An 18,153-nucleotide genomic window follows, 5' to 3' on the forward strand; every position below is an offset into this window, starting at 1 on the left:
TGAAGGGAGCGAAAAACCACAAGACCTGGCAAATATCTCTGCATAGAGGGGGTGGCAGATGCCCAGGATGGCCTCCCAGTGGGGTGATATCCCACATTTTCAGGCACTATTCCTGAATTTCAAGCCTGGTCACTGACTGCTCAATGTCTGAAAATTTGTCCTCAATCTTTTGTGTCTAAAACTAGTGTAAAGAAGCTGAAGGGAGCTCTAACCGTCACACAAGGGTAGAAGGAGATGTTCTGGGTAACCTGGGAGGTGGCGGGTGGGGGGGGGGCAGTGGTCTGAGCCACAGGGTCAGAGAGCAGTGTTCAGTTTTTGTTAGGTTGCCAGAGTGCATAGGGGGCGTTCCAGTTTCACACAGTATACACACTCACACTCACACACAGACACACATACTCACACAAACAAATACATGCAGACACACGTGCACAGACACACATTACATGTACACATACATGTATACACACACATATTTGTGCACACAGACAGAAACACTTATGTGCACACACACAGGCACACAGAGCTATACATACAAACTCTCATATACACACACATTCACAGACACACTCAGACATACACAAAAACATGCCCGCACACATGTGCACACACGCGCACGCACACACATGTGCACACACGTGTGTACACACACATACACTTACATAAATGCACACACACACTCACTCTGACACTAACATGCATACACATGCACACACAGATACACACACATGCACATACACACACAAACAGACACACATGCGCACACACAGGGACACATGCACATACACAGGTACATGTACACACACATGCGCACACACATGTGTATACACACATACACTTACATAAATGCGCACACTGACACTCACATGCATACACATGTGCACACGTGTGTACACACACATACACTTACATAAATGCGCACACACATTCACACTGACATTCACATGCATACACATGCACACACAGATACACACATGCACATACACACACAGACACACATGCGTACACACAGGGACACATGCACATACACAGGTACATGTACATACACATGCATGTGCCATTATTGCACTTGCAATCAGCATGTAATTGTTAGCATTCACTTCGAAGAATGAGCTCACAGTATTTATCAGGTAGTTTTTCACTGAATGGCTAGTGAGCTCCTGGGTAGGGCAAGCGTCTGTGTGAGTGGACGGGTTGTATGTGTCTGTGACTGCCACTGAGTGGGGGGAGGGGGTGCCTGTGTGTATGTGTGAGTCAATGCAGCCAGTGTGTGTGTTGCGGGGGTGTGGGTGTATTTCTGTGAATGAGTTTAAGTGAGTGGGTGTGAAAGTTACCCTTTTTCTGTAACCCTTGGTTTAAATACAAGTTTTACCTGGCGGGGGGACCCGTTTTCGACCCGGGAGCTTGGAGGAATAAATATAAGAGTTTTTAGGGTCCCAGAACCCAAATTAAATGTAATAGAGTGGTCACAGGAGCGAGAATGGCCCAAACATAAGAGGGTTTGATGGTGACCCGATTCTGGCGCAATGCGAGGTTATTGCGCAATTGCTTATGTGGATGAATGCGCTTTTTTGTGGAAAAGCCCCAGAGACTGCTGGGAAGTGAGGGGGCCAGAGAAAGCACCTCAAAGGAAACTGGCACCGACACCCGATTCATATGATAATTATTTACGGTATTTAAAATGCTCCAGCACGGTAATAAATTAACGAATTTAGGTGCCCAGAGGATCCAGAGATCAGTTGTGACCTTCTTTCATGGAACTTTATATGTAAAACATTAGAAATTGTGAGTTTCCCACTTGGGGGTTTAAAAGTGCAGGTTTTCACATAAATCTACTTAAAGCATGGCTGTAAGGTGTTGCAGATGAATAAAAACCAATAGCAAAGGGTTTTTATAGTGTAATTTTTAATGTTTAAAAAACATTTGGGATGTACAGGGTTCACGTCATCTCCGAAGAAACATAGCTTGAACCTGATTGGCTGCAGAGCTCACAGAAGGAAGGAACCTGTTTTCTGGGGAGACGAAAGAGGCTCAGTAACTGTGGTCTGTATGATTTGTGGGAGAGAGAATTTGAGAAAAAGTAAAATTGAAAGTTATAAGGTGAAAAAGGATAAAGGAAAGTTCACTAATATTTAAGGAATGTGTTTTACAAGAAATTTACCCCCTTCCCCCTCTTTACAAAGCTGCTCAGCAATGCCGACCAGCAGCTGCCAGCCAGGGTTGCCAGGTGGGAAAATTTTTTCCCACCCAAACGAGCCCAAATCCAGCCCAAAACCCGCCCAAAGTCAAACCCCGCCCCTGACACCCCCACCCCATCACCCCCGCCGTCATCGGCCCCGCCTCCCCCGTCATCGGCCCCGCCCAAAACGTCACTAACCCCGCCCCCCGCGGCCGAAAAAACCGCTTTAAAAACCGCCCAAAAGACCCAAAAGAAGCCCAAAAAACCGCAACCCGCCGCGGGCAAAACTTTCCTGCGGCGGGTCATGGAAAACCGCCCAATTGGGCGGTAAAACCGCCCACCTGGCAACACTGCTGCCAGCGCAGCTTTGTGAAGGGGAAGGGGGTTAGGTTCTTTCCTGAATTTAAAAGATTTTCCCTCTCTCCCAGCTCCTCCTGGCTCTTTATATAGGGCTGCTAATAGCCCACCACACCCCTTCTGGGCCCCTCCTCCTGTTTCCAGAAGGGTCCAGTACCTTCTCCAGGGTACTTTTTCTTAAAGGGGAATCCTCTGCTATGGGTCTCTCCCTGGCCCCTCTGCTCCAGGCCTTGGCTGGAGCTCCCTCTAGTGACCCTTTCTAGCATTTCACTGGTGTCCCCTTTGGAGCTCCCTCTAGTGACCAGTTCCTGGCACTTTACAGGGTTTTCACTATGAGAGCACCCCTGCTGGCCTGTGTTTATCACAGCGCGTTAAACGCTAAAGATGCCCATAGAAGGACGTCAGTACCGAGGGAGAGGAAGAGGTTCCCGCAGAAGAAGAGGCGGCAACAGTGGACTCGCATGTCCTCAGACTCGGTCTCAACGCCAATTTCAGCAGTTTCAACAATTCCCTCAGTGGTAATCAATTTGTCTTCTCAAGTTTTGACAAATTCTGAACTACGTTTGTTGGGAAAAGGCCTATCGTTCGTGCTCATGGGTAAATTTGATGATTTCCAGTTTTGTATTGATCTTGAACGGTTTATTCGCCAGTTGCAACTACGGATTCATTTTTCATCCATGGATGGCCAAGATGAGTGTTCCAAAGTTAGGGTCCGCTCGACCTGGACCCCTTGATCTGATAGTCAAAATTTTCAAGGACGTCATTTTAAGGGAAGTTGGTCTTTTTGCCAGCTCCCAGGGCTGGGCTCGTGATAATCTTACAAGGGAAGAACGGGAGCCCTTGCAGCGCCTGCTTGCTGACGACAATATTGTCATCAAAAAGGCAGATAAGGGGGGGAGCTGTGGTGATACTAGACAAAGATGTATATGTGGAGGAAATTTGGTCACAGCTTTCAGAGAGCAACACTTATATGCGTCTGGATTACAACCCGACTGAGGAGTTACAAGAAGAGATTAAAATTGTGACGTTTACGGGGTTGGAACAAGAGTTTCTACTAAAAAAGAATGGCAGTTTTTGAATCCTAAACATCCCAGGAGCCCGGTTTTGTATGTTTTGCCGAAAATACACCAAGTATTTGGAAAAACCTCCAGGGCATCCGATTTTGTCATTAAGAGGTTCTTTATTAGAGCCCTTGTCGGTTTTTGTGGATTATTTTTTAAAACCATTTGTGACCTTGTCGCCTTCTTTTGTAAAAGACACCACATATTTTTTGAGAATTTTGGATGACACCCCTGTGGGTGCCTCCACAGAAGTTCTGATGGTGACTTTAGACATCAAATCTCTCTATACATCTATCCCTTAGGACCAAGCGCTGCAAGTAATTAAAACTGTGTTGGATTCCCACCCTAGACCTTTCGACGTTACCAAGGAATTTTTGATGGATCTAGCAGAGTTAGCCTTGTGTAAAAAAATTTTCTTATCCAAGATGACTTTTTCCAACAGACCTCAGGAGTAGCAATGGGGGCATCGTTTGCCCCCTCAATTGCTAATCTATATGTGGCTGGCTTTGAAGACACCTGGTTTGCGAACTCTCAGTTTGATGATTCTATTTTGTTGTGGAAGGGATATATCAACGATGTATTCCTTTTGTGGAAAGGTGATGTTTTGGCTTTGTCACAGTTTGTAGATTGGCTGAATTCACGGAACCCAGCTCTACAATTCACTTATGAGTTTTCTAATGACAACATCCATTTTTTGGATGTGTGTGTACATAAGCACATAAGCACTGCCATGCTGGGAAAAGACCAAAGGTCCATCAAGCCCAGCACTCTGTCTCCGACAGCGGCCAATCCAGGCCCCAAGAACCTGGCAAAAACCCCAAAATTTAATAACGATCAATGGACTTTTCCTTCAGTAATCTGTCCAGACCCCCTTTAAACTCAGCAAGGCCAGCTGCCGTCACTACCTTCTCCGGCAATGAGTTCCAGAGTCTAAGTGCGCGCTGAGTAAAGAAAAACTTTCTACGATTTGTTTTAAACCTACCACATAGAAATGAAAGAAGGCATGTTTCACACGAGGGTGTACAAAAAAACCAACTGACAAAAACACTCTATTACAATATGGGAGTTGTCACCCATGTGGTTTAAAGAACAGTCTTCCCTTTTCTCAATTTTTAAGATATAGAAGGATTTGCACCAGTGTGGCCGATTTTATCCCCCTAGGGTGTTGAAGAAGTCATACACCTGGGCTCGGTTTAACAACAGCGAATTATTATTGACGAACAGGCCTGAATTTACTGTGGAAGATCGGAAAGAGACTTTTGTAATGAGATACAAGACGGGAGCAGAAGAGGTGGCCAATTTTATTAGAAAGAATTGGGACATTATTCAGTCACACAAACTGTTCAAGCAATCAGGTCTACCGAGGGGGGGGGGCGGGTCTTTCTGGTCAGCGTTATTTGGCAAATAAATTCTTTGGACGCTCTTACTCCTTGCTTGCTCTGGCCATTTGGAATCCTCTCCACTTCTACCCTTGTTATTTTGTGCTTGCTTTGACTGTGGAAGTCGTAGACCCACTTCCCCCCTCTACATTCCCCATTCCTTGTAACCCTGTTATCTTGCACTGCCAAGCAGGGCCGCTCAAGAGAAAGTGGTGCTCTGAACCAATTTGCATTGGTTCATCACGTCTGGTGCCCCCCTCCCCAACAAGTTCAGCATCTCTCCTCTCCCCCCCCCCCCCCAGTCTCTCTTTCCCTCTCTTCTGTCCCCCTTCCTGCAGTGCTCCCTCATTTCTATCCTCCCCCGTGGCCCTGTAAAGTCTACGTCAGTTGCCAGCAGAGCGGCATGACAGGCTGCCGTCAGCCAGCCTCTGGGTCTTCCCTCTGCTGTGTCTTTCCTCCTCTGATGAAATTTCCTGAGTTTGGGATGGAAAGGCTGGCTGAAAGCAGCCTGTCATGCTGCTGCTGGCTACTGGCACAGACCTTACAGGACCACAGGGGAGGGAGAGAGATGAGGGAGCAGTGCTGGACCTGTGGGGAGGAGAAGAAAAGGCTTAACCTGCAGACCAGGTGAGGTCAGAGGCCGGGTATTTTGGAACCCTCATTTGCTGGCGCCCTGGGCCTGAGCCCAGTGGCGTAGCCAGAAGGCCATTTTTGGGTGGGCCAACAGGTTGGATGGGTGGGCACTAGAGTTGCCAACTTTTTTGAAAAAGAAAAAAACAGCAAACCTGATGCACCCATGCTCTGTCCCTACCCCACTCCCCATAACTTCAATGAGGGTTGCAGTGCAGGCTTCAGTGGCTGCAGGCCAATTGAGAGCTAAGGGAAGTACAATAGACTGCACTATTCAGCCCCACTGAGCCATGGTCCTCCAACACATATATGGTATTGAAGCCAAACACATTCTGCATCCAGAGAACCTCCTGGCCGTCCACCAACAATGGATACAGAGCATAGCAAGGACAATTCTCCATAAAACTCATCATATAAAGAAATTTTGTTTTCTAGTGTAATTACAGACATATTATAAATTAACTTTTAAAAAATCTATAAAACAAAAGTCACTCAGAACCTAGAGCAAATCTACCATGCCAACACTAACTTCCAAAAACAAAGATCCTACCTATGAAAAAGAAGTGCCTTAAATATTATAGTAGGGCCCTAAAATACAAATACATTTATCAGGAAAGCTGAACAAGCCAAATTACTACAGAATGCTACATGGAAACTTCATGCTAACAGAATACCTCAGTCACACACACAAGACACAAATGCCAAATACAGAATAAGTGACCACAAACTCTAGAAATATAAATTAAATGGAAACCCCAAGAAACTAGACCTTGCATGTAGTACAACACCAGAGAAACAAGAAAGAAAGGCACTTGCTCCTGTGCAAAATATAAAGATGGCACATGCCAGGGATGGTGTTAGGGGATGCAACTAGGGCAATTGTGCTTGGTTCCTTGGCCAGAGAAAGCCTGCATGCTGGAAGCTGAAGGAGCAGCCTGGTAATGGACTTTGGGGTCCTTTCCTAGATTTCTGTCCTGGACCCCAGCCATGTTTACCATCAACTTTGGCAAGATGTACATTCCAAATCCAACATATTATATTCACAACATTGAAAATAAAATATTTTTTTATACCTTTTTGTTGTCTGGTCATTTTTTCTCAAATCATATTGGTCCCAGTCTCTGGTTTCTGCTTCCCTCTGTCTTCTCTTAACTCACTTGCCAGGGTCTCCTATTTGACATTTCTTCTTTCTTCATGTCCATCATCCATCTCCCATCTCTGTTTTCCTATATTTCCTTGTTCAGTATCTCCCCTGTGTTCATATCCCCTCATCCATCATCATTCCTCTGTGCATCTATGCACCCCATGCCCAGCATATCCCTTCTGCGTTCCTAATCTCTCCCTTGTCTGGTATCTCTCCCCCCCCCCCCCCCCCCCCCGTGTCCATATACCCCCCTCTCCAGTGTCCAGCATTTTATCTCTATTCCATATCCCCATTCCCCCCCCCCCCTTGGTCAGGCATTACCCCTCTGTGCCCATGTGCCATCCCCATACAGCATCTCACATTTGTGTCCCTGTCCCCATGCTCCCACCTAATGCCCATCATCTCCCTTCTGTATCTGTATACTTCCCTATGTCCCCTTTCTCCCTCCTCCACACCAATGTGTCCCTCTCCTCTCTGATCCCACCCCCCAACCAGCTTCTCTTCCTCTCTTTCCTTCCCCTTATGCATCTGGCTCTTTCTCCCTGCATCTCTCTCCCTTCCCTCTGCATATCATCATCTGCATATTGTAAACAATGCTCCTACTGGCTAAGTCCGTGAAGCCTCCTCACCACCAGCACCGAGCTCTCTGTTTTCCTCTTTATGTGTTTCTTCTTCTTTCTGGGGCCTGTTTTTGGGATTTGCAACCCAGCCCCCTTTTCTTCAACAGCTCCTCGGCTGTTTTAAACCCAGTCCAATTACAGCCAGGGTTCTCTCAGCACAGCTCAATAAAGTCAGGCTGTTTCTAACACAGTCCAATTACAGCCAGGCTTCTCTCAGCACAGTTCAATAAAGTCAGGCTGTTTCTAACACAGTCCAATTACAGCCAGGCTTCTCTCAGCACAGTTCAATGGAGCTAGGCTGTTTCAAACACAGTCCAAGTACAGCCAGGCTTCTCTCAGCACAGCTCCATAAAGTCAGGCTGTTTCTAACACAGTCCAATTACAGCCAGGCTTCTCTCAGCACAGCTCAATAAAGTCAGGCTGTTTCTAACACAGTCCAATTACAGCCAGGCTTCTCTCAGCACAGTTCAATGGAGCTAGGCTTTGCGCGGGCTCAAAGCCTTGGGTCCCACCCTCTGGGTCAGTCTCTATTCTCCTGACCTCCTCCCGCTTTGACCCAGGCCTCTCCCCTATACCTCCAGTGCTGGCTGAGCCATCGCCAAGAGCTCCATGGGTTCGTCTAAGACCAGCTCAGCCTCCTCTTGCTCCATCGCCTCTGGTTCATTCTCCCCCTCTCCTTCAGTAGCCCAGTCCATTTTCTCCTCCCCCCACCCCTTTTCCAGCTGATTACACTTTTCTTCATTAACTCTGCTAGGCTGCTTTTCCTTCTCCTGCCACCGGTTCCACCACCTCCTCCACCAGATGGGAGAATCAGCTTTTCCTTTTCCCTGGTGGCCCTCTTCTGGAGCTCCTTGGTTCTGCACCCTACTTCTCCTCCCCCGGAGCTCTCCTGTGGCCTTCTGGGAGTTGTAGTTTCCCATCTTTATGTCCCTTTTGGGCATAACCTGAGCATCCCTAGGGTCTTCCCTCCTACCCTCCGGCTCTCTTTTCTCCGGTGGGTAGCTGGGGTCCCTCTTCCTTTCGGCATATTCCTTACATACCCCCTCCCTTAAGCTTTTACTCCCCAATTCTTCCCCCTTTTCTTCCTTATCCTCGCCTACCCGGGATAGGGCATCCACATTTCCCAAACATCTCCCCGGATGATGCTCCACTGTGTATTGGAAGGGTTGTAGTGCTAAATACCACCGCATTAGCCTCCCATTGTTATTTTTCATTAAATTTAGCCACTTCAGTGGGGCATGGTCCGTTACTAGCTTAAATTGCCTCCCTTCGAGATAGACCGTACACTCTTGTATTGCCCACCTGATAGCTAAACACTCCTTCTCTATGGTGGAGTAATGGTTCTCATGAGGTAGGAGTTTACGGCTTAGATATAGCACGGGATGTTCTGCCCCTTCATGTTCCTGAGACAGCACTGCCCCTAGCCCCCTCCCCGACACATCCGTTTGTAGGATAAAGGGTTTTTCGAAATCTACGGCCTTCAACACCGGTTCATGGCACAGGGCCTGCTGCATCTGCTCTAACGCTCGCAACTCCGCCTCCCCCCACCTCAGCTGGTCCGGGCTCTTACCCCTCAACATGTCCGTTAAGGGAGTAGCCATTACAGAAAAGTGCGGGATGAATCTCCTGTAATACCCCACCATACCCAGGAACCTACGCAATTGTTTTTTCCGATTGGGTCGGGGAAAGTCTTGGATGCTTTTAACTTTATTCAGTAAGGGTCGCACCTCCCCCCGGCCTACATTATACCCCAAATACTTCACCCTATACTGGGCAAAGTAACATTTCTTCGGGTTAAGGGTAAGTCCAGCCTCCCTAAACGATTGCAACACTGCCCCTACCTGTTTCAAATGATTGTTCCAGTCCTCACTGTGTACTACCACATCATCCATATAGGCCGCGGCATATGTCTGATGGGGTCTGAGGACTTGGTCCAGCAATCGTTGGCAGCTCGCCGCCGCCGAATTTAGGCCAAAGGGCAGCCTTTTGAATTGGTACAAGCCTATAGGGGTACTAAAAGCTGTCTTTGCTTGGGCTCCGGGGGAAAGGGGAATCTGCCAGTACCCTTTTGTTAAATCTAAAGTGGTAAGATACTGGGCTGACCCCAACCTGTCTACCAACTCTTCAATATAAGGCATAGGATAGGCATCAGCTTGAGAGATAGTATTAAGCTGACGGAAATCAATACAAAATCTCCACTCCCCTTCAGGTTTTGGTACTAACACCACCGGGCTGGACCAGGGACTATGGGATTCCTCAATTACCCCACAGTCCAACATTTCCTGCACTTGTTTAATGACTTCCCTCCTTTTCATTGGTGGGAGTCTATAGGGCCTTTGCCTTACTATCTTACCCCGTTCAGTTACAATGTCATGCTCTACTAGGTGGGTACTCCCCGGGCATGCTGTCAAAACATCTTTAAAGCGCTCTAAGAGCCTTCCTATCTCTTTTTGCTGCCCCTGGGGTAACCGGGGGTTAACTCCGGGCTCGCAGGGTTTGAAAATCTCTCTTATTTGAGGCCCTAACTCCTCTCCTTCCTTTTCGTCCCCTCGCGTTTGAAACCCTACCCTCGCTACCCAAGGTTTCATAAGATTAACGTGAAATGTCTGGACCCGACCCCTCTCATTAGCCACCTCATACGTGAGGGGACCGAGTCTCCTCTTCACCACCCAGGGTCCTTTCCATCTAGAGGCGAACCTATGGGGATCTTCTGAGATTAAGATGAGGACCCTATCCCCGGCGGCAAACTCCCTGTCCCGCGTCCCTCTATCGTAATATCCCTTTTGTTGTTCTTGGCTCTGTTCTAGCCGGTCCTGGGCATACTCCTGCATCCTACCCAATCTGCCCCTTAGATCCTGCAAATATTCGCCCACGGACTGCTCGCTGGTTTCCGGAGGTACCCAGTGTTCCTGTACGATATCTAATATACCCCTGGGTCTTCTGCCAAACATTAACTCATATGGTGAAACTCCTAAGGAGTCTTGCACCTTCTCCCGGTATGCATAGAGCACAAAGGGTAAAAGTTGGTCCCACCCGGTCCTATCCTCCCCCAAGGCTTTTTTTAGCATCCCCTTTAAGGTCCTGTTAAAGCGTTCCACCATCCCATTGGTTTGGGGATGGTAAGCTGCCGTACGTACATGTTTTATCCCAAAGGCCTCCCATACTTGTCTTAAGGTATGGGACATAAAGTTGGACCCGCGATCTGTCAAAACTTCTTGGGGAAAACCTACCTCACAAAAAATTTTTATGAGTTCCTAGGCAATACCCTTGGCCGAAATGTTCCTTAAGGGCAGGGCCCATGGATACCTGGTGGCCATGTCCATAACTACTAACACATAGAGATACCCTCTCTGTGACCTTGTTACTGGCCCCACAATATCCATGGCTATTCTCCTCACCGGTTGCTCTACCCGTGGCAGCGGCTTTAATGGGGCTTTAGGAGGGAATCTGTCTGATACCTTCTGACATCTGGGGCAGGACTTGCAGTATTTTTCCACCTCCCCATATATGCCCGGCCAATAAAACCTCACCAATATTTGGGTCAGGGTGGCCTGGGAGCCCTTATGTCCGCTCAGAGGATGGTCGTGGGCCAGCCTTACCACCAGCGGACGAAAAGCTCGGGGTACCACCAGCTGTTTCCCTCCGCCCGAGTGCTCCCAATTTGGCACCCTTCTATATAGGATGTTCCCTTCTATCAGGAACCCCGGAGCTACCTGGCCTTCTCCCTGGCGCGCCCTTTCCCAGGCATACTCTAAGGTAGGGTCCGTGGCCTGCTCCCTATGAAATTGGGGAAACTGCTCCCTCAATTCTTCCGGGGCCACCGGCAGGTAACTCTCCCTCTGTGCCCGCTGAAGAGCCTCCCTTCTACCCTTCTGCTCCTTTTTTTTCACGGCTTTCCTTTTTTTTTCCCGGCCCGGTTCGCCCAATACCTTCCCCTGAAAAGGAAAAACCCCCCCTATTCCCTCTGTTTCTTCGTCTACCTCGCGGTGAGCCTGGGCCCTGGTAGTGACTAACACTTTTCTCTCTCCCTGCCCCAGTTAGGCCCGCTTACCGGAACCCAAGATGGGTCTGCGCCTTTCTCAGCGTTGGCCCTCTCGTGGGGCTTCTCGTCCAGTCGGGTCACGGCCTCCTCTAGCGACAGGTCCCGCAGCAAGATCCCACTTCTGACACCACTTGTAAACAATGCTCCTACTGGCTAAGTCCGTGAAGCCTCCTCACCACCAGCACCAAGCTCTCTGTTTTCCTCTTTATGTGTTTCTTCTTCTTTCTGGGGCCTGTTTTTGGGATTTGCAACCCAGCCCCCTTTTCTTCAACAGCTCCTCGGCTGTTTTAAACCCAGTCCAATTACAGCCAGGGTTCTCTCAGCACAGCTCAATAAAGTCAGGCTGTTTCTAACACAGTCCAATTACAGCCAGGCTTCTCTCAGCACAGTTCAATAAAGTCAGGCTGTTTCTAACACAGTCCAATTACAGCCAGTCTTCTCTCAGCACAGTTCAATGGAGCTAGGCTGTTTCAAACACAGTCCAAGTACAGCCAGGCTTCTCTCAGCACAGCTCCATAAAGTCAGGCTGTTTCTAACACAGTCCAAGTACAGCCAGGCTTCTCTCAGCACAGCTCCATAAAGTCAGGCTGTTTCTAACACAGTCCAATTACAGCCAGTCTTCTCTCAGCACAGTTCAATGGAGCTAGGCTGTTTCAAACACAGTCCAAGTACAGCCAGGCTTCTCTCAGCACAGCTCCATAAAGTCAGGCTGTTTCTAACACAGTCCAATTACAGCCAGGCTTCTCTCAGCACAGCTCCATAAAGTCAGGCTGTTTCTAACACAGTCCAATTACAGCCAGGCTTCTCTCAGCACAGTTCAATAAAGTCAGGCTGTTTCTAACACAGTCCAAGTACAGCCAGGCTTCTCTCAGCACAGCTCAATAAAGTCAGGCTGTTTCTAACACAGTCCAATTACAGCCAGGCTTCTCTCAGCACAGTTCAATGGAGCTAGGCTTTGCGCGGGCTCAAAGCCTTGGGTCCCACCCTCTGGGTCAGTCTCTATTCTTCTGACCTCCTCCCGCTTTGACCCAGGCCTCTCCCCTATACCTCCAGTGCTGGCTGAGCCATCGCCAAGAGCTCCATGGGTTCGTCTAAGACCAGCTCAGCCTCCTCTTGCTCCATCGCCTCTGGTTCATTCTCCCCCTCTCCTTCAGTAGCCCAGTCCATTTTCTCCTCCCCCCACCCCTTTTCCAGCTGATTACACTTTTCTTCATTAACTCTGCTAGGCTGCTTTTCCTTCTCCTGCCACCGGTTCCACCACCTCCTCCACCAGGTGGGAGAATCAGCTTTTCCTTTTCCCTGGTGGTCCTCTTCTGGAGCTCCTTGGTTCTGCACCCTACTTCTCCTCCCCCGGAGCTCTCCTGTGGCCTTCTGGGAGTTGTAGTTTCCCATCTTTATGTCCCTTTTGGGCATAACCTGAGCATCCCTAGGGTCTTCCCTCCTACCCTCCGGCTCTCTTTTCTCCGGTGGGTAGCTGGGGTCCCTCTTCCTTTTGGCATATTCCTTACAATATCCAGCACCTCTCCTTCAGCCCCCCCCCCCCCCCACACACACACGTCCATCATCTCTCCCTTTCATCCAGCCCCCCTACATGTTCAGCACCTCTTTCCCTTTCATCCAACTCCCACACATGTCCAGCACCTCTCCCCTTCACTTCAACCCTCTGCATATCCAGCACTTCTCCCTTTTCCCTCCACCCCCCTGCATATCCAGCACCTCTCCCCTTCCTTCCACCCCCCCTATATATCCAAAACCTCTCCCTTCCCTCCAACCTCCCCTCTGCAAATCCAAAACCTCTCCCCTTCCCTCGGCAAATCCAAAACCTCTCCCCTTCCTTCCAACCTCCCCTCTGCAAATCAAAAACCTCTTCCCTTCCCTTCAACCTCCCTTCTACAAATCCCAAAATCTCTCTCCCTTCCCTCCAACCCTTGCAAGTCCAGCACCCTTCTGTTCCCTCCCCTCCCTGCCTCCCCTTACTGGGCCAGCACGCAGCACCCCACTGACTTCCTCACCCTCTCCCACCCCCGCGGCAGTGCTTTACACTTTACCCGACGGCAACGCTACAGATGCAGCGCTGACGTCCGACGTCCTGCTCCGGGGCCTTCCACGCTGATGTAACTTCCTGTTACAGAGGCGGGACGCGGAAGGCCCCAGAGCAGGACGTCGGACGTCAGCGCTGCATCTGTAGCGTTGCCGTCGGGTAAAGTGTAAAGCGCTGCCGCGGGGGGTGGGAAACTAACAGCAGCGCCGACAACATTAAATGAAGCGCTGCGGCAGGGGGAGGGAGACGGTCACGGCAAGGATCTGCTTCTGGGCGGGCCTGAGGCTAAACTGGGTGGGCCTGGGCCCATCCAGGCCCACCCGTAGCTACGCCCCTGCCTGAGCCTCACCTTGTCCATTGGTTAAGCCAGCCCAACTGATAGGCGATGGGAATCCCACCAGCATTTCAGATACTCTCACAGACACACCCCTGAAATTTCTGCCCTGGCTGTGCGTGCACACAAAGCACTCGTGTACAGACAGATGGACAGACAGACAACAGATGAATATAGTCTCAACAATAGGCACCGTCCCCTTTTTCCAAAATATACCTAACCTCCACCTCTCCGCCTCAGGCAGCACTAAGAAGTTTCTGTTAATGCCAAACTGGTCATTAACTCATTCTGTCCTAGACAACACAGAGCTAAATAGAGAGAGGGGTGGAGCAGACCCAGATGCAGAGAATTTTAAGCTGGCAGATCTAGGGGGGGGGGGACGGGACTAAGTCAAAAGCCCAAAGAAGGCATCAATACAGCAGGAGAAGGAGTCTGTATGAGGGCCAGGAGTTGCCCAGGAGAACAGCCTGCTGTGACCATGCTTTCTCCTCTCTTCCCCTCCCCCAGCACCACAGGGACTATGAAAAACAAATATCCTAGAATCAACCACCAAAAGTTGGTAAACTAAGATGGAGGTAGAGAGAACCAAAATTCAAGAAAGCCTGGGAAAAGCACAGAGGATTCTCAGTTATAAGAGCTGAGAGGAAACCTCCAGACAAACTGAGGTGGAGGGCAGTCATAGGCGCCCGGTATAAGAGGCTTGGAAAGGCTAAGCCTCCCCTGCTGTGCTCTGAGGGGTTTAAATTGTTGATTTATCTCCATCCTCACAGCAGGAGCTGCAGTGAAAGCCCTCTAGCCTTGTGAATCAGTTGTAGAAATTGGTTTATGGTTTGTTTACCTTACTGCTGGGAGAGCAGGGGGGGTTGGCTGGAGGTGTCTTGGGTTGCCAGGGACATATTTAAGGAGGATGACTTCCTGACCTACACTGAGGACAGATAGCAGCAGAATCGGATACTGGGCCAGCATGATCAGAAAAAGTCACCAGACAACAAAGGTAGAAAAGATCATTTTATTTTCATTATAGTGTTTGGAATATGTCCACTTTGAGAATCAGGTGCTCAACGTTAAAAGTTTATATTTTTTACTTATGTATGGCATTTTATCTCACATTAAACATGAATTAGGATGTTTTGTGGCTCTACATGAGAATTGTGATATTATAATCTTTGTTTCATATTGTTCATGGTCTGCATTTTCTATATGGGTGGTATATTGGTGTATTAGGTTCTGCCCAGTGTAATATTTATGGTACAGTAAGGTTCAGAGTGTGTTTTTGCACAAAGTTGTGCATAGTGTTTTGCAGTTGAGCGATTGTGGTTAGAATATGCTTTGAGCAACCACTTTATTCTTTGACATATGATACATAGCTAATATCTAAATTTAATAAAAGGTATTAATTGTGACTTTTATTTTTATTTATTTTTTTTCTATGTGTTATCAGACAATTATGGATTTAAGCTTCACCTCTAACCCCGCCCCCTTTAGCCTCCCCAAACAGTTGGGCCACCGACCGCCTATGAGGGCAGTGCACCAGGATAGAGACTGGGCACTAGAGAGGTCCATTGGTCCTTACAGGGACAATTATAAACTTTAATTCTAGCCATGGAGATTCGCTTTGTTGAGCAGTATGCCACAATTAACCTGAATTGGTCCCTGAAACCCTGAAGCAGCATTTCTTCTGAAACACTGGGCACCGTCGGTAGGGCCGTTTATCCAGTGGTCTCAACAGTCCTGATTCACATTCGGATAAGTGTCTTTTTGTGGATTTCTACTGTCCATTACCGCTTAAAAAGCTTGAGTAATTCAAAGGTTTTTCATGATTAACTGCAATAAAAACAGTGAGGGAGGTTTTTATGCCTATGAGGAGACTCATTCAGATCTGTGAGGACAAATGTGTTCTGGGTTAAATCCTGAGGCTTTTCCTCCCTTTCTTATTTTTACATTTGAAATTAAAATTGTGCTATTGTTTTGTGAGTCTGGTATAAACTTAAGATTGTTTTTTAAATTTATTAACAATAATTTTTGGCAATAGTGGATTATTTGGAGTCCTTTAATAAAATTACCCCAGGCAAGGAGATGGGTCATACCTACTTTTACGTGACCTTAGGGCACTTGTCTGTATGGAGCGTGGGTGGATATTTTTATAAAGCAGGCTCAGACACAGATACTTCACTTTATACCTTCTCCCAAGCAGCTACAAAATTCATGCAGATTTTGTGCTGGTGTTTTATAATGTCTCTTTATCAAATTGCCCTAAAATAGTCTCCTATGTGGACTTCCTATCTATGCAGCCTCATAAAAAGCGAATTGCTACATACCTGTAGAAGGTATTCTCCGAGGACAGCAGGCTGATTGTTCTCACTGATGGGTGACGTCCACGGCAGCCCCTCCAATCGGAACACTTTACTAGCAAAGGCCTTTGCTAGTCCTCGCGCGCCGATGCGCACCGCGCATGCGCGGCCGTCTTCCCGCCCGAACCAGCTCGTGTTCGTCAGTCCCATATGTAGCAAGACTAAACAAGGGAAGACACAACTCCAAAGGGGAGGCGGGCAGGTTTGTGAGAACAATCAGCCTGCTGTCCTCGGAGAATACCTTCTACAGGTATGTAGCAATTCACTTTCTCCGAGGACAAGCAGGCTGCTTGTTCTCACTGATGGGGTATCCCTAGCTCCCAGGCTCACTTAAAACAACAAACATGGTCAATTGGGCCTCGCAACGGCAAGGACATAACTGAGATTGACCTAACAATTTTTCCAACTAACTGAGAGTGTAGCCTGGAACAGAATAAACATGGGCCTAGGGGGGGTGGAGTTGGATTCTAAACCCCGAACAGATTCTGAAGCACTGACTGCCCGAACCGACTGTCGTGTCGGGTATCCTGCTGCAGGCAGTAATGAGATGTGAATGTGTAGACAGATGACCACATCGCAGCTTTGCAAATCTCTTCAATAGTGGCTGACTTCAAGTGGGCCACCGACGCTGCCATGGCTCTAACATTATGAGCCGTGACATGACCCTCAAGAGCCAGCCCAGCCTGGGCGTAAGTGAAGGAAATGCAATCTGCTAGCCAATTGGATATGGTGCGTTTCCCCACAGCCACTCCCCTCCTGTTGGGATCAAAAGAAACAAACAATTGGGCGGACTGTCTGTTGGGCTGTGTCCGCTCCAGATAGAAGGCCAATGCTCTCTTGCAGTCCAATGTGTGCAGCTGACGTTCAGCAGGGCAGGAATGAGGATGGGGAAAGAATGTTGGCAAGACAATTGACTGGTTCAGATGAAACTCTGACACAACCTTTGGCAAGAACTTAGGGTGAGTGCGGAGGACTACTCTGTTATGATGAAATTTGGTGTAAGGGGCCTGGGCTACCAGGGCCTGAAGCTCACTGATTCTACGAGCTGAAGTAACTGCCACCAAGAAAATGACCTTCCAGGTCAAGTACTTCAGATGGCAGGAATCCAGTGGCTCAAAAGGAGGTTTCATCAGCTGGGTGAGAACGACATTGAGATCCCATGACACTGTAGGAGGTTTGACGGTGGGCTTTGACAAAAGCAAACCTCTCATGAAGCGAACAACTAAAGGCTGTCCTGAGATCGGCTTACCTTCCACACGGTAATGGTATGCACTAATTGCACTAAGGTGAACCCTTACAGAGTTGGTCTTGAGACCAGACTCAGACAAGTGCAGAAGGTATTCAAGAAGGGTCTGTGTAGGACAAGAGCGAGGATCTAGGGCCTTGCTGTCACACCAGACGGCAAACCTCCTCCATAGAAAGAAGTAACTCCTCTTAGTGGAATCTTTCCTGGAAGCAAGCAAGATGCGGGAGACACCCTCTGACAGACCCAAAGAGGCAAAGTCTATGCTCTCAACATCCAGGCCGTGAGAGCCAGAGACTGGAGGTTGGGACGCAGAAGTGCCCCTTCGTCCTGTGTGATGAGGGTCAGAAAACACTCCAATCTCCACGGTTCTTCGGAGGACAACTCCAGAAGAAGAGGGAACCAGATCTGACGCGGCCAAAAGGGAGCAATCAGAATCATGGTGCCTCAGTCTTGCTTGAGTTTCAACAAAGTCTTCCCCACCAGAGGTATGGGAGGATAAGCATACAGCAGACCTTCCCCCCAGTCCAGGAGGAAGGCATCCGATGCCAGTCTGCCGTCGGCCTGAAGCCTGGAACAGAACTGAGGGACCTTGTGGTAGGCTCGAGATGCAAAGAGATCTACCAAGGGGGTGCCCCACACCTGGAAGATCTGTCGCACTACTCGGGAGTTGAGCGACCACTCGTGAGGTTGCATAATCCTGCTCAGTCTGTCGGCCAGACTGTTGTTTACGCCTGCCAGGTATGTGGCTTGGAGCACCATGCCGCGACGGCGA

Source organism: Microcaecilia unicolor, chromosome 4 (genome assembly GCF_901765095.1).
Source record: "Microcaecilia unicolor chromosome 4, aMicUni1.1, whole genome shotgun sequence".
Taxonomy (NCBI): Eukaryota; Metazoa; Chordata; class Amphibia; order Gymnophiona; family Siphonopidae; genus Microcaecilia; species Microcaecilia unicolor.